General features: G+C 46.2%; 1 protein-coding gene across 3 annotated transcripts in view; it reads left to right on the forward strand.

Annotated features, from left to right (window-relative positions):
• Window positions 1-361: 361 nt before the first annotated feature.
• Window positions 362-23,846, forward strand: part of RAPH1 (Ras association (RalGDS/AF-6) and pleckstrin homology domains 1) — a 173,509-nt gene continuing 150,024 nt past the window's right edge. For 2 of the 3 annotated variants that reach the window (XM_040440103.1, XM_040440104.1), the window contains exon 1: window positions 362-565. The gene's annotated coding sequence lies outside the window, so the exon portion shown is untranslated. The remainder of the gene's footprint in view (window positions 566-23,846) is intronic. The other variant, XM_040440105.1, reaches the window with a different exon arrangement.

Below are 23,846 nucleotides of genomic sequence, written 5' to 3' on the forward strand. Positions count from 1 at the left end.
CAGTCCACATCCTATCTGCAAAAAAACCCGTTCGTGGCCATGTATCTGATCCTCAAAAAAATGTCCAAAAATAGGTTTGTGAGCATGATCCCCTGGTCTTACAGCACATACAGGTCATCTGCAAATTTTGCGCTCTAATAAAGATGCAGATTATTTGGAATTTTGGGTAAAAAAGTGGACACCAGGTGAGAAGGAAGGAGCAGGAGATAATGGTGAGGAGGACGAGCAGATGACGGAGGGGGAACAGGAAGAGACATAGGGGATAATGGAGCCGGTCACTGCCGGAGCATAGCGCGCTATAAGCGGAGAAGACCGTGCACAGGCCGCGGGACACAGGGAGGCGGACGAGCCCTGGATACAGCCGGCCGGGAGGACGGGCCCTCCATCCCCACCTTCTCCTCCTCCCATCTCCTCCCCTCCCTCACCCCCTCCTCCCCGGTGCCGCCGTCACTCTCAAGCCGGGAGCCGAGGGAAGCTTAGAGGCCGCCGGTGTCCACGCTGTGCCCGGAGCCGCATTGGGAATACGTCAGGAGGATCCCGGGGCTGTGACCACACCGCTGCCAAGGTGAGCACGGGGCGTGTGCCCGGGAGGATCCGCTCCATGACACGGGGCCTGGAAGGGAAGATGAGGACAGGGATGTGCAGGGTGTGGGGAGGGGGCACATGGACGTACATGCTACACGGTGGGCTATGATGTCATGGACAGGATGCGCCCTGTCTATTGTAGGGTGTGGGTCACACATGTGCGGCTCTGCATGTCATGTGTGTGTGTGTGTAACGTAGGGTGTGGGTCACATGTGCGGCTCTGCATGTCATACATGTGCAGCTCTGCATGTCATGTATGTGTGTGTGTGTGTGGGTCACACATGTGCGGTCCGTCATGTATGTGTAATGTAGGGTGTGGGTCACACATGTGCGGCTCTGCATGTCATGTGTGTGTGTAATGTAGGGTGTGGGGTCACACATGTGCGGCCCTTCATGCCATGTATGTGTAATGTAGGGTGTGGGTCATACATGTGCGGCCCTTCATGTCATGTATGTGTGTGTAATGTAGGGTGTGGGTCATACATGTGCGACTGCATTTCCTGTATGTGTGTGCACTATGTGTGTGTGTACTGCTGTCTATTGTAGGGTGTGGATCACATGTGCGGCTCTGCATGTCATGTATGTGTATATGTGTGTGTAATGTAGGGTGTGGGTCACACGTGTGGCTCTGCATGTCATGTGTGCACTGCTGTGTATTTTTTTATGGTGTGGGTCACACATGTGCTGCTCTACCTGTCATGTATGTGTGTATTGTAGGGTGTGGGTCATACGTCTGCATGTCGTTTGTGGTTGCCAGGGCCAGAACCTGTGTGTGTTACACAGGGAGGGATCGTCATGGGGGATGCAGGGCACCACAACTGGTATATGGTGCCCACAGATCAGGGGCATCTCCTGCTGGAAACTGTGTGGGGATCCTGTGGCTGCCATTGCTGAACCTGAGGTTGTTCTCCAGCCATGACAGGGTTACTGAAGCATTCCGTGTATTTCCATACTTCGTACTACTGAACATGTGAGAACGTATCCGGGTTCCTTTGCCCTGGGCTCCCTATAATGCCGTTCTGCTACATGCGGTGCTTCGTGGTCCGTCAGTTGTCACAGTCTTCCGTGGCCTGTGTGTAAATGGTGGCGCTCTGCAGTGTCCTGCCCTGGGGGTCCAGACGGATCACACTAATGGCCAGGGCCCTTTCTCTTAGGGCAGTCTTGCAATTCAGTTTGAGCCTTCGCACCAGCCCTCTGGGGCGCGCCTCGGAGAACGGTTTGTGGGCCGATATAAATGGCACTTTGTATCCCCTAAGGACCACAACCCATTAAATACCAGCCTGAAGTCCTGTCATCGGCTCCCAGCATGGCTCGCTGGAACACGCAGGATGAAACCTTCTCGTAAGGACGGTTGTCTATCATATGTTTCCCTTTAGGATAGAGTTGGAAAATCCCGTGACGGTAATAGATATGTGGCAATCTTCTCTCCAGACCACTGGAGGTCGGTTGCAGGATCTTGCGGAGCTTTGAGGTAGATGAGAAACAACCGGTCTCCGAATCTTATCCTCTGGATTCAATCTCTCCTCGGCCCTTAATTATTAATGGTCTCCTGCGCTGTGTGGCTTTTGTAGGGTCCGTCTGTAGGTGGAGCATTAGTTCAGTACGTTTCCAGGAACGGCAATGGCTTATTAAGCTTCTGGGTTTGTAATCTTCTTATTGCAGGGTTCAGTGCTATCTCCCGGGCCACATGTACACTTTTGCTGAGCCGCCTAAAGAGCATTTTCTCCTAAAAATCCTAAGCCCCCCTCCAGTTGGATTTCTTCATGTTAGTTATGCGAGGTCATATTGGCATTAAGAAATCCGGAAACCTATTCTGGCACAAATGCCGGCTGTCGACCGGACCAAAACCACAGCATGTAGCCTTTGTGTGGCTAAAAGGCGTCATGCCGGAAAGTGAGCGGATTCCCGTCCGATTCCACTGTAGTCAAGGGGATCCAGTGGTTCCCGGCGTAATCGATACGGTGAATTCCAGCAGGTTGTTTCTCTGCCGGGTGTCATGATGCTACTGTGAACATAGCCTTAGAAAGCTGACGCTATGGCTGCCATTCAGCTTGTACAAGGCTTTCTCCGATACCTTGTTGGTGTTGACATGTGTGTTTATATGGCAGGCTGTTCTGCCGACGTTCACCGGGTAATGCTGTGCACCTCTGGACTCCATTGACTATAGCTGATCCGTCCGCTTTCCGGCATAAATGTCAGGTTTCAGGTGGGCGGTCATTCACACATGACTTTTTGACGAGCCAAAACCTGGAAAGAGGCCAGATCCTCGGGTGTGCACGGCATTATCTCACTAGGCCGGATCCGGTGAAAGTACCCTTAGCGTGAGGAAAAACTGTGGTCAGAATAGTTACACCTTGTAATGCCAAATGCAGAACCTGAGGACCACGACACAGGGACTAAGAGCACCAAAGGGTGATTCCCTGTGTCGTGGTCCTTCCCCTCAGGCTCTGGACAGGTCTAAGGGTACTTTCACACTTGCAACGTCGGATTCGGGCAGGCAGTTCCGTCGCCGGAACTGCCTGCTGGATCCGGCAATCCGGACGCAAACGGAAGCGGATCCGTCTCTCCGGTGTCATCCGGATTTTTTTTTTTCCATTTATTTATTTTTTTATTATAATTTTTTTGCATTTTTAACCCTATAAGGACTCGGCCCTATTTCACCTTCTGGACTTGGCCATTTTTTGCAAATCTGACCAGTGTCATTTTAAGTGCTGATAACTTTAAAACGCTTTGACTTATCCAGGCCATTCTGAGATTGCTTTTTCGTACATATTGTACTTCATGACACTGGTAAAATAAAGTAAAAAAATCATTTTTATTTATAAAAAAATACAAAATTTACCCAAATTTTTTTTAAAAATTGCAAATTTCCAAGTTTTAATTTCTCTACTTCTATAATACATAGTAATACCTACAAAAATAGTTATTACTTTACATTCCCCATATGTCTACTTCATGTTTGGGTCATTTTGGGAATGATATTATATTTTTGGGGGATGTTACAAGGCTTAGAAGTTTAGAAGCAAATCTTGAAATTTTTCAGACATTTTCAAAAACCCAATTTTTAGGGACCAGTTCAGGTCTGAAGTCACTTTGCGAGGCTTACATAATAGAAACCAGCCAAAAATGACCTCATTCTATGAACTACACCCCTCAAGGTATTCAAAACTGATTTTACAAACTTTGTTAACCCTTTAGGTGTTCCACAAGAATTAATGGAAAATAAAGATACAATTTCAAAATTTTCCTTTTTTGGAAGATTTTCCATTTTTAATATTTTTTTTTCCAGTTAGAAAGCAAGGGTTAACAAACAAACCAAACTCAATATTTATGGCCCTGATTCTGTAGTTTACATAAACACCCCATATGTGGTCGTAAACTACTGTACGGGCACACGGCAGGGCGCAGAAGGAAAGGAATGCCATATGGTTTTTGGAAGGCAGATTTTGCTGGACTGTTTTTTTTTTTTACACCATGTCCCATTTGAAGCCCCCCTGATGCACCCCTAGAGTAGAAACTCCAAAAAAGTGGCCCCATTTTAGAAACTACGTGATAGGGTGGCAGTATTGTTGGTACTAGTTTAGGGTACATATGATTTTTGGTTGCTCTATATTACACTTTTTGTGAGGCAAGATAACAAGAAATAGCTGTTTTGGCACCGTTTTTATTTTTTGTTATTTACAACATTCATCTGACAGGTTAGATCATGTGATATTTTTATAGACCAGGTTGTCACGGATGCGGCGATACCTAATATGTATACTTTTTTATTTTATTTATGTAAGTTTTACACATTGATTTCATTTTTGAAGCAAAAAAATCATGTTTTAGTGTTTCCATAGTCTGAGAGCCATAATTTTTTCAGTTTTTGGGAGATTACCTTGGGTAGGGTATAATTTTTGCGGGATGAGATGACTGTTTTATTGGCACTATTTTGGGGTGAGTGACTTTTTGATCGCTCTCTATTATACTTTTTGTGATGTAAGGTGACAGAAAATGGTTTATTTAGCACAGTTTTTATTTTTTACGGTGTTCATCTGAGGGGGTAGGTCATGTGATAGGTTTATAGAGCCGGTCGATACGGACGCGGCGATACCTAATATGTATACTTTTTTTTTTCTCCCTATTTTTTTTACCAATTTGTTTTAACTTTATTTGGGGAAAATTATGTTTTTTGTTTATTTTTTACTTGAAACTTTAATTTTTTTGGGGGGGAAACTTTTTATTTTTGAAACTTTTTTTTTCACTTAATTTTTTGTCCCACTTTGGGGGTCTAATCCTTTATAATGCATTCCAATACTTCTGTATTGGAATGCATTGGCTGTACGAGTAATACTGTGTGTATTACTCATACAGCTTCCGGCCTGTGAGATCCAGGGGGCTGGATCTCACAGGCTCGTCACCGGAAGGCAGCGCAGATGCCTCAGGAAGGCGTCGCGCTGCCTTCCATGTCATCGGGTCCCCCCCACAGCCCTATGGGGGCCCGATGGCACCGCCGCACCAGGTAAAAGCCGCAAACCGCAGGTCTGAATTGACCCCCCCGCGCATTTTGCCGAGGTGCCTGCTCAATGATTTGAGCAGGCACCTTGTTCCGATCACCGGGCGGCGGTGATCGGAACAACACATGACGTACTGGTACATCATGGGTCCTTAAGGACTCGGGAACCATGCCGTACCGATACGTCATGGGTCCCTAAGGGGTTAAAGGTCTGCGTATTTGCATCACATTTCAATGGAAATTAATGCCGGATCCGGCAAGTGTTTAGGATTTTTGTCCGGAGAGAAAACTGCAGCATGCTGCGGTATTTTCTCCGTCCAAAAAAACGTAAGAGGGACTGAACTGATGCATCCTGAACGGATTGCTCTCCATTCAGAATGCATTAGGATAAAACTGATAATTTTTTTTTCCGGTATTGAGCCCCTATGACAGAACTTAACACCGGAAAACTTTAACGCTAGTGTGAAAGTAGCCTAATACAGACTGTTCCTTTAAATCATAAAGTGGAGTAGTGGATAAACAGGAACATGGAAAACTTTCACGTACTTTACATGTAAGTTACTGGAAATTCATTGATCTATTTAATTACAAGAAGGTCCAGTCTGTGAAGCCGGGTGTAGACGCTCCGAAAACATCGGCAGACTCGCCAGTGTCCACCTGGACTGTACCCAGTGTCTCTGGTGTGTTTAGTCTCCACACACCCGTCCTCTTGTTTCCCCCAGAAGATGAAGTCCTGACAAATCAGTTTGCTCTTCTCACTGCTCTCCTGAACACAAATCTAAGCTGACATCTTTACAACCAAATAAAAAGAACTGGGATCCTCAGGATGGGCATCAGCATCTGATTGTCCAACTCCAGATGCCCCCACCGATCAGCTGCTTGAAGAGGTCTCTTGCTAGGCCCTTGGTATGTATTGAAGAGGCCACAGCATCTTCACTTCAAACAGCTGATAGGCAGGGGTGCTGGGAGATGGACCATCACCAATGAGGGTAGGTCAAATCTTGGACAACCCTGTGTAATCAGAAGGGATGTCCACTTTGTAAATATTCAGGAGAGCAAAGAGAGAGCCTGGACTTGAGACAGTTCTGAGCAGCCCGCAGTGTTTGAGCGTACACACAGGTAGAAGAAGTTCAAATTTTAGTAAGACCATCTACAAACATAATTTTTAGAAAAAAAAATAATGCTTTTTAGTTTAAGAGAGTGCCCCCAGAGAGGTCCATAGCCTGCAATCTACCCTACATGTATGTCATCTTTAGAAGTCTCATGAAAACAGCCCCTTTTAAATGAATCTGGTTTCTCATAAGAACATGTCAGAGTTTTGCTGAATTCCCTGTGACTTTTCAGGTCCATCAGCAGATATGTTGGACACCATCAGTGGACTACAGGCTGCCATAAACAGCCTCTAGTAGTCTTCAAGTGTCTGTGGGATATTGAAATTGCCCATAGGTTTAGTTTCTAACCACATCTACGTGCTTTTTCACATTTATAAAAGAATCAGGAAAAATAGCACAGCATGCAGCACTAGTTTTCCGAGTAAAATGCCAGACGCCACAGTGGACCCCATTATAGTGGTTGGGTTCTCTTGGGGGCACTGCTGGTGTCGATCATATAACAGATCAGGCAGTTTCATTGTCAACCAGTGCAGATGTGAACACGGCTTTATCAGCATATTCTGCGACTAAAGGAATGTTTACTGATGAGGATAATCTAGAGCCTCATTCACACGTCCGTGTCCGTGCTGAAATCTGTGAAAAAGAAGTTAGTGATGCCTCCATGAAGATGTCCGCAAAGGATCCGTGTTGGGTCCCTGTGTCTGTTTTTTGCTGTCCGTGTATCATCCGTGTTTCATGGACACTGCACAGCTGAAAAATTATTTTCAAAGCATCTCTACCTAATGATCTGTGAAACACGGATGGCATCCGTGGTTTTCACGGACCCATAGACTATAATGGGTGTGATGGATCCGTGAACACGGACAAAATAGAGCATGTTGCTGTGCTAAAATCACGGACCATGGTAAAACCCTGGAGAACACGTACAGCACACCTACATGGAACACTGAGGTGTGGATGAGGCTTTATACCGGGGCATTGCCGTTTATACCGTTATCTAATCTCGTGTCAGATTGAAAGTTCACTTTTTTATTTATTTATATTTTTGATGTAATGTTAATGAGACACAGCCCTGAAATAATTTCGTCCTCAGATATAATGCTGTTACATGAGGAGGTAAAGGGATTGGCGCACATTCGTCCCTGTGAGCGGACGTCATGAACACATATTACGGACTGCTGATACGCAGACCCCATTGAGTAGGCCGTGGCTGTGAATGGGTGAGCCCCTAATGCAGTGTGTAGAATAAGATTATGTCTCGATGAAAGCTTCCTATTGTGGTAGTGTTTTTAGGTCTTTGACTTAACGCGATTATGGTATTTTCAGCTTAGTCCCAGTACAGAGGAGGGTGCCTCCTGAAGTAGTAATGGGCCCTTGTTTGGGCCTCCAGTTTGTGCGTTCTGTCTTCTACAGAGAATGCTAATAAGTCCATCTTTTGTATGGCTGCTCTCTAGTACTTCCTGGCCGGACGGCCTTTCATGTGTTTCTGTAAGGGCTTTGTCCTCTATATAGCATCTGAAATTCACAACTAATATAAATGGCAGCATCCGTCCATTAACAGATTTACTGCAACTGGGGGTCACCGAGCTGCCAGAAGAAGACTTTTCTGTTGGATCCGTGTTTTTCACAGACCAATAGACTGCAATGGGGGTGATGGATCCATAAATGTGGACAAAATAGGTCATGTTTCTGTGCCACAGACCCACGGACCGTGTTAGAGCACAGATGTGTGAATACATACCTTAAGGCCCCTTTCACACGAGCGAGAATTCCGCGTGGGTGCAATGCGAATGCATTGCGGAATCCGGACCCATTCATTTCAATGGGTCTGTGTACATGAGCGGTGGTTTTCACGCATCACTTTTGCGTTGCGTGAAAATCGCAGCATGTTCTATATTCTGCGATTTTTTTTTTTCCACGCAACGTTGGCCCCATAGAAGTGAATAGGGCTGCGTAAAAATCACATCGCATTCGCAAGCAAGTGCGAATGCGATTTTTCATGGATGGTTGCTAAGAGATGTTGTTTTGTAAAAATTCAGGTTTTTTATCACACGTGCAAAATGCAGTAAATCGCATTGCACCCGCGCGATGAAAACTGAACGCGATCACAAACAAAACTGAATAACTTTGCGAAATCGTGCAGTTTTCACTGAACGCCCCCCCAACTGGTAACAGTTGCAAGTTCATTAAACACTTATGGTAGCACAATGTAACGTTATATGAGGATGCTCCAGAAGTGTTACCGTATTTTAAGCGGGATGCAAGTAGTTACTATAACGGACGTGTCAGGATGGGTGTCCTCTTTAGGCCTCCTGCACACGAACATGTGCTGCTCCTTGCCATTTTGTAGACCGCATTTGCGGATCCGCAATACATGGGCACCGTTCCGTGGGCATTCTGCATCATGGATGCGGACCAATTCACTTTAATGGGTCCGCAAATCCAGAGGTGCGGAATAGAAGCACAGAACGGAACCCTACGGAATCACTACGGAGTGCTTCCGTGGGGTTTCGTCCCGTACTTCCGAACATGTCCTATCTTTTTGCGGAGCAGCCGGATCATGGACCCGTTAAAGTGAATGGGTCCGCGAGCCGCTGCGGCTGCCCCACGGTCGGTGTTCGTGCATTGCGGACCACAAATTGCAGGGCGCAGCATGACCACGGGGCGCACACGTTCGTGTGCAGGAGGCCTTAGCATGTGTTTGGTCAACCAAATTTGTTGTGAGTGGCTGCAGTAATGGTCATAAAACCAAACATGAGACTGATCCGATCTCCCACGCATAGATTACAATCATGGTCCGCCTGTGCCCAGACACCAGATTTTCACTAGATCCTACCGTTTTAGGCTCCATTCACACGTCCGCAAATGGGTCCGCATTCATTCCGCAATTTTGCGGAACGGGTGCGGACCCATTCATTTTCTATGGGGACGGAATGGATGCGGACAGCACACAGTGTGCTGTCAGCATCCGCGTTTGCAGAGCGCGGCCCTGATCTTCAGGTTCGAAGCTCCGCAAAAGATCGAACATGTCCTATTCTTGTCTGCAGCTTGCGGACAAGAATAGGCATTTCTATAGGGGTGGGTATTTGCGGGGCCGCAACACACCACGGATGTGTGAATGGAGCCTTATTGGAATCTGCCGATGGAAAATAAATGTGTGTGTGGCCCTTCAATAAAAGTATATGAACATGGCAGAAAATAACATTGAGCTTTGACCTGGCCTCCTTTTCCAAATGAGGGAACCTCTGCTGAGTGCTCCTGAGGGTCTCAGATGGTAAAAGGACTGCATAGTGCCATTGATTTCAAGTGCAATGAATCACTGACTAAACTAAAGCCTCATGAGCTCAGACACTTGTGAACGCTGGGGGAGATTTAGCAAACTGCACATAGCAACCAATCAGATTCCACCTTTCATTTTCTGCAGCTCCTTTAGAAAATGAAAGGTGGAAGCTGATTGGTTACTATGGACAACTAAGCCAGTTCTACTTTACACCAGTGTGGTCCATTATTTTGCCTGAACACTAAGCCAAACGGAGACTTGTCCCTGTCCTCAAGAGTTTACAATCTAATGGTTGTCACTAATATTAGAATACTTTTACTCGCCTTTTTTGAGAAGTATACAATCATTTTTGGTGTAAGAATTCTGAATTGTGGTATGTTTGCTAACTTTTCTCTCTGTCTACTTGCCAAATCTGGAAAGTGCCAAGGTTTTCACGGAGGTGGCATGGTATTCAAGTTTTAGGCCTCTTTCACACGGGCGTCGCGTGTGAGGGCTGGATAGGACGCGGGTGCGTCGCGGGAAAATGCGTGATTTTTCCCGCGCGAGTGCAAAGCGTTTTAATGCGTTTTGCACGCACGCACGTGAGAAATATCGGCATGTTTGGTACCCGAACCCGCACTTCTTTACAGAAGTTCGAGTTTTGGATCGGTGTTGTGTAGATTTCTATTATTTTCCCTTATAACCTTGTTATAAGGGAAAATAATAAATTCTTAATATAAGATTGCTTATCAAAATGTTCATTGAGGGGTTAAAAATAATAAACTAATTTAACTCACCCCATCCACTTGATCGCGTAGTGGATCGCCTCTTCTTTCTACTTTCTTCAGGACCTGGCTAAAGGACCTTTGATGTCACTGCGCTCATCACATGGTCCATCACCATGGTGATGGACCATGTGATGAGCGCAGTGATGTCGCCAAAGGTCCTTTTCCTCCCAGGTCATCAAAGAAGAAGAAAGAAGACGAGCCGGGCGGCGCGAACAAGTGGATGAGGTGAGTTTAATAATTTTTTATTTTTTTAACCCCTCCATACCTATTTTACTGAGCATTCTGTATTAAGAATGCTATTATTTTCCCTTATAACCATGTTATAAGGGAAAATAATAATGATCGGGTCCCCATCCCGATCATCTCCTAGCAACCGTGCGTGAAAATCGGTACCGCATCCGCACTTGTTTGCGGATGCTTGCGATTTTCACGCAGCCCCATTCACTTCTATGGGGCCTGCGTTGCGTGAAAAAAACACAAAATAGAGCATGCAACGCACAAGTGATGCGTGAAAATCACCTCTCATGTGCACAGCCCCATAGAAATGAATGTGTCCGGATTCAGTGCTGGTGCAATGCGTTCACCTCACACATCACATCCGCGCGGAAATCTCGCTCGTGTGAAAGAGGTCTTAGGGTTTCAATAAATTTTCTCAAATTACTTTGATTACCTTAGACCAGCGTTATAAATGTGGATAATTTTTCTAGGCTAGGGTATAACAAGTTTTTTTGGGGGGTACTTTTTGTGAATTGGAGAATTTTTTGAAAACATTTGGTAAAATGTGTTGCCCCAGTTTTATTTAGGCCGGCTTGTTTAATTCTTCTTTCAGTGTTGTTCTGCTCGTCTCCCAGTAATTTCCTAAAATGTTAGTGGCAGTTCTTTAAAGCTCTGATATTGTGATGCGCTTATGCTGAAAACCTATCAGTGAGAATTTCTTGAGAAGGACAGCCAGAAATTTGGTGCAGACTGAGGGAAAAAGGGAAATGATATGCTTATTGAAAATTAACAACTTGTTCCGTTACCTTTTTGGCCGGGCAGCACCAGTGAAATTGAATTCTCAGTGGGAGAGACAGCGGGTCTATCTGTGACCAGTTTGCACTGCAGCCAAATTGTGGAATCGCTCTCTCCTGGATGAGTCTCTTTTAATTTTATTCTATGGATGAGTAAATTTTGGAATTTGTCCGAATTTATGCATTTCACACATCTGATTTCATCCACGCTAAAAAATATTTGTACCTGAAAGTGAATATGCCGGTATAGTAGACTTTCAGAGCTGGGCCCCCACATACACATTGATGCTTGTCCTGAGCAAGCTTCTGTGAGTTCTCGGTAGGGACAGGGAAATAAATGCCCGCAAGACACCTCTGGTGCTGGCTTGTCTCCCTTTTGAGATCAAAAAGATTGGGCATGTTGAATTCCAACATGCCTGACCCATCTCTTTCCCAACATCTGCCAACTCCCATACACGTTAGGTGGTTGGCCAGTTCCACTAAAATCGGCGGGTTTGGCTGTCATTCATCTGATGATGGGTTTCACACTCTTGGCAGCCTTCTCCGGCAGGCTGTTCCGGCTGGTGAACAGCCTGCCAGATCCGTGCTGCCTCTAGTGCACATGTGCCGCCGAAGGTCCGCTCCGGCCCCATTGACTATAAAGGGGGTGGGCCGGAGTTCCGGCGGCAGCACGACAAACATGCCGAGAGACGGCCGGAATAAAACTACGACTATGTTGTAGTTTTATTCCGGCCGCCTCTCAGCATGTTTGCCGTGTTGCCGCCGGAAATCCGGCCCACCCCCTTTATAGTTATAGGGGCCGGAGCGGACCTTTGGCGGCACACGTGCACTAGCGGTGGCTGTTCACCCGCCAGAATAGCCTGCCGCTAGTGTGAAACTAGCCTAAAGCTGGCCATACCCAAGAGATTTTTCAGATGGCTGTTTTTCGAATGTCACGATTGGTCTGTGAAAGTTGACGTTTTGGTTGACAACATGCATAAGTTAAAATGAACGATGATTGGACTAGGCATCCAAAAACATCAGTCAAATCAACTTTTCAGCAGATGTTTGCCTTCAGTTGGCATTTATCTAATTATACGGCAGAAAATGGTCTCCTTCACACTGTACTTTTACAGGATTCATAAGCACTTTAAGGCCTCGTTCACATTTCCGTGTCATGTCAATGAAAAAAGTGTACGTGTTTCATCTGTGAAGCTGTCTGTGAACGATCCGTGGTTTGTCCGTGTGTCCGTTTTTACCATCCGTGTGTCATCCGTAATTCGCAAACGTTGCTCAGCTGAAAATTACTTTCCAAAGAATCTCCTAAAAAAAAATATATGCATGTAAACATTATTTTAAAAAAAGCTGTTTTTTATGTAGACTTTTCATTAATTAGTATAGAATTTAAAGAAACATCGGACTATAGCGTTTTTTTTTTTGGGGGGGGGGGGGGGAACCTTAAAAACTGCAGTGAAAACACCATGAAAAACTCGCATAAATCCACACTATTTATCGTGTTTTTGGTGCGGATTTGTTGTGAAGTTTCCGCAGATCTTCCCCTTCTATTGAAAAGGGTGCAGTCTACACAAAAAGCACAACAAAAGTTGACATGCCGCAGATTTCCGAATCCACAAGTGGATTTCGTCACCTAAGAAAAGCGCAGTGTACATGAGTTGTCTGATCTGGGGCTGTATGACGCTGCGTCATGTGGACATATCTGTAAAAACCCATTACTACCATCCCCTTCTCTTATTACCAGGACCAGACCTTTAGGACATTGTGACACCATCGGATGCCTTTGTGACTGCCAGTCCCCATGTTGTAGATTGCTGTGAAGCTGGAGGCACTGGATATAGTCGCACACTATGTTCATGCTCTGTTGGAGAACAATGGGGTGTATTATTGTGCCAACTGCTTGTCCTGGAGCAAATCCTAGACGTAGACCAGTGAATAGACCGATGGAACTACTGGATAAGGGTATCTGCTATCAAAGTGACTGTGAAGTCCCAAGCCGCCGGTTAAACTCTGGCATCTGGCCGCTCTTCCAGCTGCTGTGCTCCGTGATCGGACTTCCAGGGCATAGTGCAAGATTGTTTTTCAGCTGCAACTGCCAGAGATAAGGTGTGGCAGGAATGCTGCATCATGCCCCTGATCTGGGCTCTGCTGGATTTCCTCACTTTTCAATGCACAGGGATAAGGTACTTGCTTGTGTGAAAAGGAGGAGTACAAAAATAATGCCCTTAGGCCTCTTTCACACGGGCGTCGCGAGTGAGGGCCGGATGGGATGCAAGTGTGTTTGTTTTTTTTTCTGTGCGAGTGCAATGCGTTTTGCACGCGCGTGATTAAAAAACTGAATGTTTGGCACCCAGATCCGAACCCAGACTTCTTTCCTGAAGTTCGGGTTTGGGTTCGGTGTTCTGTAGATTTTTTTTCCACATTTTAAAGGTCTGTGCATGCGCAGACCACAAAACCGGATCCGTTTTTCTGGAACACTTGGCATTAATGCATTTCAATGGCAAGGGTTTGCTGTGGTATTTTCTCCGTACAAAAACCGTACAGTGACTGAACTGAAGACCTCCTGATGCATCCTGAACGGATTGCTCTCCATTCAGAATGAATTAGGATAAAACTCCCGGTATTGAGCCCGGAGGACGGAACTTACCGGAAAGTACCCTTACAGAAATCTATGTGCTTGCTGCTCTATTCAAATGAATGGAACAGATTTTTCAGTCGCAGAAAATTCCACAGCTAAATCTGCAGCGTGTGACGGCACACAGTTGTTTGCACAAACCAGTCATTGCCTGTGAACACTTAAACAATAGCTGATCAATTTGCCCGAAACTGGCTCTCATTCCGAGTAGTTTGTGGAAATGGACCATAAGGCTACCTGCACATGATGCAGATTACGAGCAGTTGTTCCGTGTGGGGAAAAACTGCAGCTTTTTTCTTCTGTGCGGAAATTGTCCTGGAGTGTGGATTTTGAAATCCTCAGGACGTCCGTTTTTTGTGCAGATTTTACCCTTTTTTAATAGAAGAGAAATGGCAGAGAAAAACCCACAGAAATCTCTATGGATTTACTGTCACCAAGTATGCACCTGGATGCAGGTACCCTTAGGCCTCTTTCACATGACCGTGTTTTTTTTTTTTTTTTTTTTCTTCTTCTGTTTACAGGCCATTTTTTGAGTTCCGTATATGGAACCATTCATTTCAATGGTCCCGCAAAAAAACAACTTAATGTACTCCGTATGCATTCCGTTTCCCTACCGCAAAACACTGAAAAAGCCATACGGTCGTGTGAAAGAGGCCTTAGGGTCCATTCATATGTCCGCAAAATGGGTCCGCATCCGTTCCGCAATTTTTCGGGACAGGTGTGGACCCATTCATTTTCAATCAGGCAGGAATGTGCTGTCCGCATCCGCATTTGCAGATCCGCACTTTCGTTCCGCCCAAAAAAAAATATAGAACGTGTCCTATTCTTGTCCTTAATTGCGGCCAAGAAAAGGCATTTTCTATGAGAGTGCCGGCGATGTGCGGTCCGCAAAATGCGGAATGCACACTGCCGGTGTCCGTGTTTTGCGGATCCGCAAAACACATACGGACGTGTGAATGGACCCTAAAATGGGTTCTCCAGGAATGATTTAAAATGTCCACCAGCAACCTGTCCTAGAATGTGAGCAGGACTGGTAGCCTCCGCTTGCAGAGCTGCCTAGGGGAGTAAGGGGATGGGACCTCACTACACTTCTCTGCAATAGATGGTAATGATGTGATCCTGCCTACAATGTACCTTCATGGCTGAGCAGCCTGACAGAAACGCTAACCAGTATGTAGTGCCAGAGTGTAGTGTGTGTGTGTTTTTTTTTTTTTTTTTTTCTATTAAACCCTCCGTGCAAATTTTATAGAGTCACGGAGGGCAACTCCTTTAAAATTCTATTTACCTGATGCAAAAAGAAAGTGTCGCGCTATGACGCCATTCTGGCAAAAAGTCTGGTATGCGGTGATGTCTCATCAGAATGCGTTGCTGCACCTACTGCTCGTCCTGGCTTTCTTCCGTGTCACTGCTGCTTTTCCCTTCTTCTCCAACATGCATTCCTGATGAAAGAAGAATTTTAGTGTGTGATGCTTTCACCAGCAGAAGATGGCTGGCAGGAGTGTCAAACTTCACAGATCTACCCGAGTGTTGAAAATCTCATAATGTCATGTTTTAGTTAGCGGAAATAGTGTCTCGTTTCACTGTCCCCTTCCGTAAAGAGAATTTGGAGGTTCTTTAAATTTATCTGGGGGCTATGTATAAGTAAGGGCTCATGCACATGAACGTAACGGCCCCTTGCTTGTGCTGCGGATGTGAACCCATTGACTTGAATGGGTCCGCAATCTGCAAGATCCAGCAAAAGATAGGAAATGTCTTGGCTTTTTGCAGTGCGTAAGCACGGACCCAAAGGCGTTTTTTGTGGTGGTTCTGCAGGCTTTAAATCCGTGCTTCCACCCCACAAAAGGTAGGACATGTCCCATCTTTGGCCGTACCTTGTGGATCGTGGACCCGTTGCGTTCAGTCCGTTTGCGGTCCACAGCATGGGCACAGAGCCCCTACGTTCGTGTGCATGAGCCCTAATCCCAGATTGCCAGAATCCTTATAACCCAATCCACAGGTCTGTAGTAAAGATAAGTTTTCTACACTTGTGTCCAGTCTAGGTAATCCTGTCTGTTAGGCCTCATTCATTTTTCACTGATGTGTGCTGTCTGCATTTTCCGTGGACAGCACACGTGCTCATTGATTTTTAATGTGTCTGCTTACACATCAGTCGTTTTTCACTGACCCATGAGACATGCGCTGTTTTGGTCCATAATGCGAACCAAACACACCATAGAAGTCTAGAGGTCTGTGAAAAAACAAAATAAACGGCATCCATGTTTGGTCTGATGCTCTGGAAATTAATTTTCAGCTGAGTAATGTCCCTGGAATACAGATGACACATGGAGGGCAAAAAAACGGACACACGGACCAAACACGGATCTTTCATAAATAGATTTTTCTGTGGATGTGATGTTGAAACACAAGGTATTTTCGAAAGATGCAGATCTTTTGGTTGTGCTGCAAATAGCCATTATTCAAACAAGAGTGGGAAACCCCTTTTCTTTGGTTTTCTGAAATTACACCTCAAAGGCCCCACCCCCGCTTGTAGCAGCCTGTATTCTGCAAATGGAGTTTTGCAGACCTTGTCACGTCACCTTTTAGCACATTGTAGCAGTGTTGAGCTGCCCAGTCCCTGGATAGGGACTGGTTCTGTTTTGTCTTTCAGCTGATGTTTCTGCCAGTGACACACTTGTTCGAAAAGCACAGTCGCTCAACTTCACTGTTTAATGGAATTTGCTCAAAGGCAAGATCTATTCATACAGCAAGAAAATGTCCATCGATCTTAAAGATGACCCTTAAAGGGGTTGTCCGGGTTCAGAGCTGAACCTAGACATACCCATATTTTCACCCAGGCAGCCCACCTGATGTTAGCATCGGAGCATCTCATGATCCGATGCTCTCCCTTGCCCTGCCCTAGTTCGCGCAGGGCACAGGCTCTTTTGTCTACAATAACACACTGCTGGGTGGAGGCTTCCGCCCGGCAGTGTGTTCGGTGACTTCAACGGCTCTGATGGGCGTGCTTTAGCGCTGCCCTAGCCGTTTTCCTGGCTAGGGCAGCGCTAAAGCCCGCCCATTAGTGCCGGTGACGTGATGGAGAGCCCGGTTTGTCACCGGAACTCTTGAAAAATGCCTTTGCCATGCGCGATTTAGCTCAGGGCAAAGGAGAGCATCGGAGCATGAACTTCTCCGATGCTCAAGTCAGGGGTTCAGCTCTTAACCCGGAGGACCCCTTTAAGCCTGATTCTGACATGTATATTTCTGTAACTATTTGCCTTCCCCATGTAATAACAATGCTGGAGCACCTATTCTCATATCTCTATGATGTGTCATTCCTTTATTATTTCTGCTAAAAGTTATGAATGATTTATTAGCATTTTGCAGCGAAGGTCCAGATCAGTGTCCCTGCACAGTCTGATATTATCCAATCAGTGGTGCTAGTGTCAGAGTGTGCAGGGACACCCCCGTCTAGTAACACCTAGCTGGACCTTTTATTTTGGAAATTTTATTCAAAACTTCTAGCAGGAATAATAAAGGAATGGCTTAACATAGAGACATAAGAATAGATGCTCCAGAATTATTACCTCTGGAATGAGAAGTTACAGGACCTCTTTAAAGGAGTTGTGCGCCTTTGGGAGGGCGGACGGGGGAAAACCCTCCTCTTTGGTAGACTTGTGAAGGAAAGCATGTCCTTAGTTTCTCCGCTCAGCTCCCAGTATGTAAACCTCCGTTATGACGTTGCTGCGGCCGGAGTTTGGCTGCAACAGTGTAAAAACGGAAACTTACATCCTAAAAGGCAAGGCCGAAAGGAGAAGCAGCTGGTGCCAGGAAGCTGGTAAGTTTGCTTCACTTTGCGAATTTGCCCAAAAAAAAACAAAGGGGCACAAACCCTAAAATTGCTCAATATAAAAAAAAGTTATACTCTTTCTCCAGCGCCAATCTTTGTGGTGCTGGTCCGGTTTTCTGCTGCTGTCTGTTTACAGACTGCAGTGATGACCTGCCAGAATACAGAACATGACTGCTGCAGCCGATCCCTGTCCTCTGCAGTCTACATAACCTAGTGTTACCAGAGTCCTAGTGACTAGAAGCCATGCTTTCTCTTAATGGTATGGCGTCTGCTTGCTGATGGAGCACTCGCTTGCCAGGAGCCAAAGTTATGCAGGTTTTGTAGTAACATGTAAGTGATCGCCCTCCTAACATTTTTATTGCTGTTGAAACCTGCATGGTACAACTTGTCATTTCTCAGCAACGTGCTGGAGCCGGTTCACAACATCATGACGCTCTGCCTGGGTTTCGTGGATGCCACAGGGGATGTATGTGTATGAAGCCGCTCATGCTATACGTTAACAACTAGCAAAGCCCAATATATCATTAACGTGTAAAAAAAATGATGGCGGACAGTTATTATTCTCATGGACCCTGCACGGTAGTGCTAAGAACCCCTTTGCTGAAGTATGCACATCTGCAGAAAAATCCACATGTAATTCCTGCAAGAATCCCTGCACTTCCACTTTTAAAAGGGTTATCTAACCACTATAAGGACCCCCCCCCCCCCCCCCCCCCCAATGCCTGGGCCCCCTCATATAGGTTATACTGACCCCGGGAGGGGCTAGCCAATAGCAGGCCACTACAGAGATGAGCCTTCATAGCATTGTGGATGACGCTAGGGAGGCTCGTCGCGACCTGCTATTGGCTAGACCCCCAACACCTGGAAATTAAAGGGGTTGGCCCATCTGGGACATTGATGACATATCGATAGGATACGCTATCTGTGTCCGATAAGTGCGTGTCCCACCTCCTGTCTCTAGAACAAGGCCCCACGAACTAAAGGACAGCACAACGCACATGTGTGCCAGGCTTCCATTCATCGCTATGGGAGAGTCCCGAAAATTGCCACGTGCTCAGCTTTTACAGAAATCCCATAGCGGCGAATGGAGAGTGCTGCCACCTCTCCATTCAACACTATGTGACCGCTGGAAAGAAGGCGAGCTGGCAAATAGCAGTTTTTGGACTCGCATAGCAGTGAATGAAGGGTGGCTCCATTCTGAGATATTTGCCGGTCCCACATCTGGCATATCCTGTGTTCCCTGCAAGATTTCTGCGAGACTGCTTGCTTAAGGAGCACATAGTAAATCTTTATTTTTATAATATCTATCACATTGTCGTCATTTCTTCTTGTGGTGTTACATTTTTTGCAGTATTTGGATGAAGTGCTCTGTTTATTTTCTTTTAAGAAGTGTAAGGCCTCTTTCACACTTGCGTTGTCCGGATCCGGCGTGTACTCCACTTGCCGGAATTACACTCCGGATCCGGAAAAACGCAAGTGTACTGAAAGCATTTGAAGACGGAACCGTCTTCCAAATGCTTTCAGTGTTACTATGGCACCCAGGACGCTATTAAAGTCCTGGTTGCCATAGTAGGAGCGGGGAGCGGGGGAGCGGTATACTTACAGTCCGTGCGGCTCCCCGGGCGCTCCAGAATGACGTCAGAGCGCCCCATGCGCATGGATGACGTGATCCATGCGATCACGTGATCCATGCGCTTGGGGCGCCCTGACGTCACTCTGGAGCGCCCCGGGAGCCGCACAGACGGTAAGTATACTGCTCCCCCGCTCCCCGCTACACTTACCATGGCTGTCAGGACTTTAGCGTCCCGGCAGCCATGGTAACCACTCTGAAAAAGCTAAATGTCGGCTCCGGCAATGCGCCGAAACGACGTTTAGCTTAAGGCCGGATCCGGATCAATGCCTTTCAATGGGCATTAATTCCGGATCCGGCCTTGCGGCAAGTGTTCCGGATTTTTGGCCGGAGCAAAAAGCGCAGCATGCTGCGGTATTTTCTCCGGCCAACAAACGTTCCGTACCGGAACTGAAGACATCCTGATGCATCCTGAACGGATTACTCTCCATTCAGAATGCATTAGGATAATCCTGATCAGGATTCTTCCGGCATAGAGCCCCGACGACGGAACTCTATGCCGGAAGACAATAACGCAGGTGTGAAAGAGCCCTTAGCCGTAGAGCAGTGCAGGAATTTGTGGCTAAGGCTGCTTTCACACTAGCGTTACTATTTTCTGGTATTGAGATCCGTCATAGGGTCCTAATACCGGGAAAAAAAAATGCTTCTGTTTTGTCCCCATTCATTGTCAATGAGGACAAAACGGAACAGAACGGAGTGCTCCAAAATGCATTGCGTTCTTATACCGGAGAGCAAACCGCAGCATGTTGCAGTTTGCTTTCCGTCCTGGGATGCGGAGCAAGACCCACAATGCAAGTCAATGGGGACGAATCTGTTTTCTCTGACACAATAGAAAACGGCCAAGAGTGTATAGGTATTCAGCGGCTCACCCCAAACTCTCCCAAAGGACCCGGTGCTCACTCCACGGATTCACCCAAATCCGAAATGAAAAATGCAAAATGTATAGATTGTTGGAGGGCACTCAATTACCTGGAAACATCAATATAGGGTGTCAATAACCTTATTTAATATACATAAAAAACTGACAAAACTATACATACATAAAAAAGTGCAACATGCACCCAATAGAACCTAAAACCTGTATGGTGCAAATGCACAGTATGACCGCAGATGCAGGCTGTGGGCAGTCCGAGTCCAGCTATAATATCCTAAGGAGGTATACGATGATATTGGTCCGAATGTAGGACCGCACTTAATCGCCGTGTATGGCGTATAGACAATGTATCGATAGATGCAGCCTCGTGGGGCAGAGCACGTTACCCCTCTTCTTAGGCTGGATGAAGATAAGGTGTCCTTGTTCCGCCACTTGGACTCACATCGGCATCCCGTGTGATCTCAAGGTCTCATATGCGGCGTCCCACGTGACCTGGCGGCACACCACGTGATCCACGCAGCTCCTTGAAGAACAGATAAGTATGTTGGGTCCTAGAGTCCGGACTGTGCGATGTCAATAACGCATAAATCCACTCAGCAGGGGTCCAGGGGGTTGCCTTTAGATGTCGGCGCCTCAAGGACTTATGCGGGAGCTTTGCTGTCGTATACCGGACGCGTTTTGGGGATCAAGCCCCTTCCTCAGCGGTAATGACAGCATCTGCATTCTATTTTCCTTATAAACCCGCCTTTCAGTCAACGAGGGATTCTGGAACCTCGATCGCATTGAAATCCCGATATGGATCACTTCTTCGGGCAATGTTCTTATTTTTCACAACCGCAAATGCGGTATTCCTACTTTTTCTGTCTCATTGGGTCAACTTTTGCAAACGTATAAAACCGCCTACTGCGCCCATACATTAAAAAAACATCAAAGACAACCTGTGACCTCATTACATAACTAAACTTAGTTGCCCCATACACCTGTTCCCCCGGAAAAGGCACATGTGGCATGAATGCGCCTCCTGATTTTGAAAGACGCACATGCGGTATCAGTGCGTTTTCTGCGGCCCAGGTGCTTTTGTTGGGGCCATAGTGCTAGATCACAGACTGTTGCCAAGAAAGCATAAAAATAGCCTACAAAATGGATCCGTCCCCCATTGACTCAGTGGTGTTCATGACGGATCCGTCTTGGCTATGACGGAAGCGTTTTTGCTGAGCCCTGCCGGATCCAGCAAAAAACGCTAGTGTGAAAGTAGCTTTAGGTGTGTGATAAGTGAAGACTGCAATTTTCTGCTAGTAACATATGTCCACATTTCTAGTAGCATATGTGAGTGTTGGGTGGCAGGCTGCCCTCTGTGCCTCTGGCACGTGCTCATTCTGGAGCAGAGAGAAGTTCCTGCTGACTGCTCCGTCTATATGGAAAACTGCGAGCTGCGATACTGGGCAGCGATTCTCCTCGTAAAATCAGCACAGAGGTGTATTCATGGGATATATTCATTGTATGCGCCATTTTCTAGTTATGCCCAAAGACAAAAATATTAGCACAAACTAGAATTCCTTTGGTTTGGAAATAGCAGTACTTGGTCATTTCCTGGTTGCATCGGTTTCTTGTATAGCTGGCGAGGGGGACATACGTCAGAATTGCAGTATACTAGGCTGGGCAGTAAGCCGAGCATTTATGGGGTGTGTGGTGCCAGGTGCTGGAGGGATTTCGCAGTCACAGTGGCATAAATTAGTGATGGGTTGTCCCAATCCGATTGGTGGGAGACATACTATTTTCGTGTGGTATTACTTGTCCCAAGTCCACCGTTTGCGCCTGCGTCCCAGGAAGAGGAGTTCCTAAATGAAGGACCGTTCTCTGGACGCTTACTTGCAGGGTTGTCTCATCTCGTTAGGGGTGATTTATAAAAAGTGGTAGAAAGGAAAACTTACATAGCAACCAATCAGATTCCAACTGTCATTTTTCAGAGCTCCTTTGCAAAATGAAATTGGCTGATATGGGCAACGAAGCCCCTTTTCTTTTACACCAGTGTTTTTAGAATTCTCCCCCTCTGTATATTTTCATCCCATAGTTGTCTGAATTAGACCACATTCACACGACCATGTTTTTAACAGGGCTCACGGAAAGTGCAGGATGCACACGGCTGGTATCCGTATTTTGTGGATCGCAAAACGGATATGGCCGTATGAATGTAACCTTAGGCAGTGACAGAGCAACATGACATGTTTTAGTTGACAGGCTGTTTTCTTGCCCCCCCCCCCCCCATGGCGAGGAGCTTGTGTTTGCACACCTGGGTGTCCTATTCCATCGGCACACAGGAACCTCTGTCTTTATTTGATGTGTCCTTCCACATATCTTTTATTGCAGCCGTGTGACAATCGCCCAGGAGTCAGCTATTTCTGACACTTTGGGAACTACCCTGATCAGTATTAGGCCTCTTTCACACTTTTCATCCGGATGCCATGCATGGAGTGAACACACTGAATCCTGACCCATTCATTTCAGGCGTCACCCCGCATTCAGGAATATTGCTTTTCATGCAGCCCTGGTCCCATATAAGTGAATGGGGCTTCCTAAAAAATGCATACAATCCGGATGGGGAAAAACCGCACACATTGAACGTAATCGCAGAAAAAACGGAGTAAACTTGCGTACAGAACCATCAGTTTTTCCTGAACAGATCCTGACATAATCTGTGTTGCTTGTGTGCATGAGACCTTTAACTGCGATTGTGAGATTTATTCACGGCTATAGGAAATATTAAGTTAAGTCTCATTATATGGCTTATTCTGGGGTTATTTCTGCATTTTTACACAACTCGCTCCAGCTTGGATAGTGGGCGCCCTTAGCTGTGATTTAATAGGTTTCACACCAGATAATAATGTGCTCGGTAGGAGCAGACACTATCAGGGTGTGTTTTATGACTAAGTGATTTGTAATCTGTTCGTCATTTCTTGAAGGAATGGTTTATTGATGTATAAATGTGTTCGTTGGCAACTGTGGGACATACGACAGGATCAGCCGAGGCGTGTGACATGTTTTCATTGCCACAAGCACTGGCTGCATGTAGATGTACCGCAGAGTAAAACATGAAGGCTTCTCCGTGTTTAATTCCACAGATCACGCTTTACTTCTGCCATGAGGTAGAGCTGTGATCTGACTACACAAGTAAAATTGTCCACAACCTGACTGTCGGTAGTTCACCCTAAGGGTGCCGCCACATGTCGCGGCTGTGCTACGTTTTTGGTGCAGCATTAAAGAGGACCTTTCATGGTTTTTTATTAATTGAGATAAATACCTTTTAGGCTACTTTCACACTAGCGTTCAGAGCGGGTCCGTCTGATGTCTGCTCAGACGGATCCGCTCCTATAATGCAGACGTTTGGATCCGCTCAGAACAGATCCGTCTGCATTATAGTTTGAAAAAAATTCTAAGTGTGAAAGTAGCCTGAACGGATCCGTCCAGACTTTACATTGAAAGTCAACGGGGGACGGATCCGTTTGAAGATTGAGCCATATTGTGTCATCGTCAAACGGATCCGTCCCCATTGACTTACATTGTAAGTCTGGACGGATCCGCTTGCCTCCGCACGGCCAGGCGGACACCTGAACGCTGCAAGCAGCGTTCAGGTGTCC

This window comes from Bufo bufo, chromosome 7 (assembly GCF_905171765.1).
Source record: "Bufo bufo chromosome 7, aBufBuf1.1, whole genome shotgun sequence".
Lineage (NCBI taxonomy): Eukaryota > Metazoa > Chordata > Amphibia > Anura > Bufonidae > Bufo > Bufo bufo.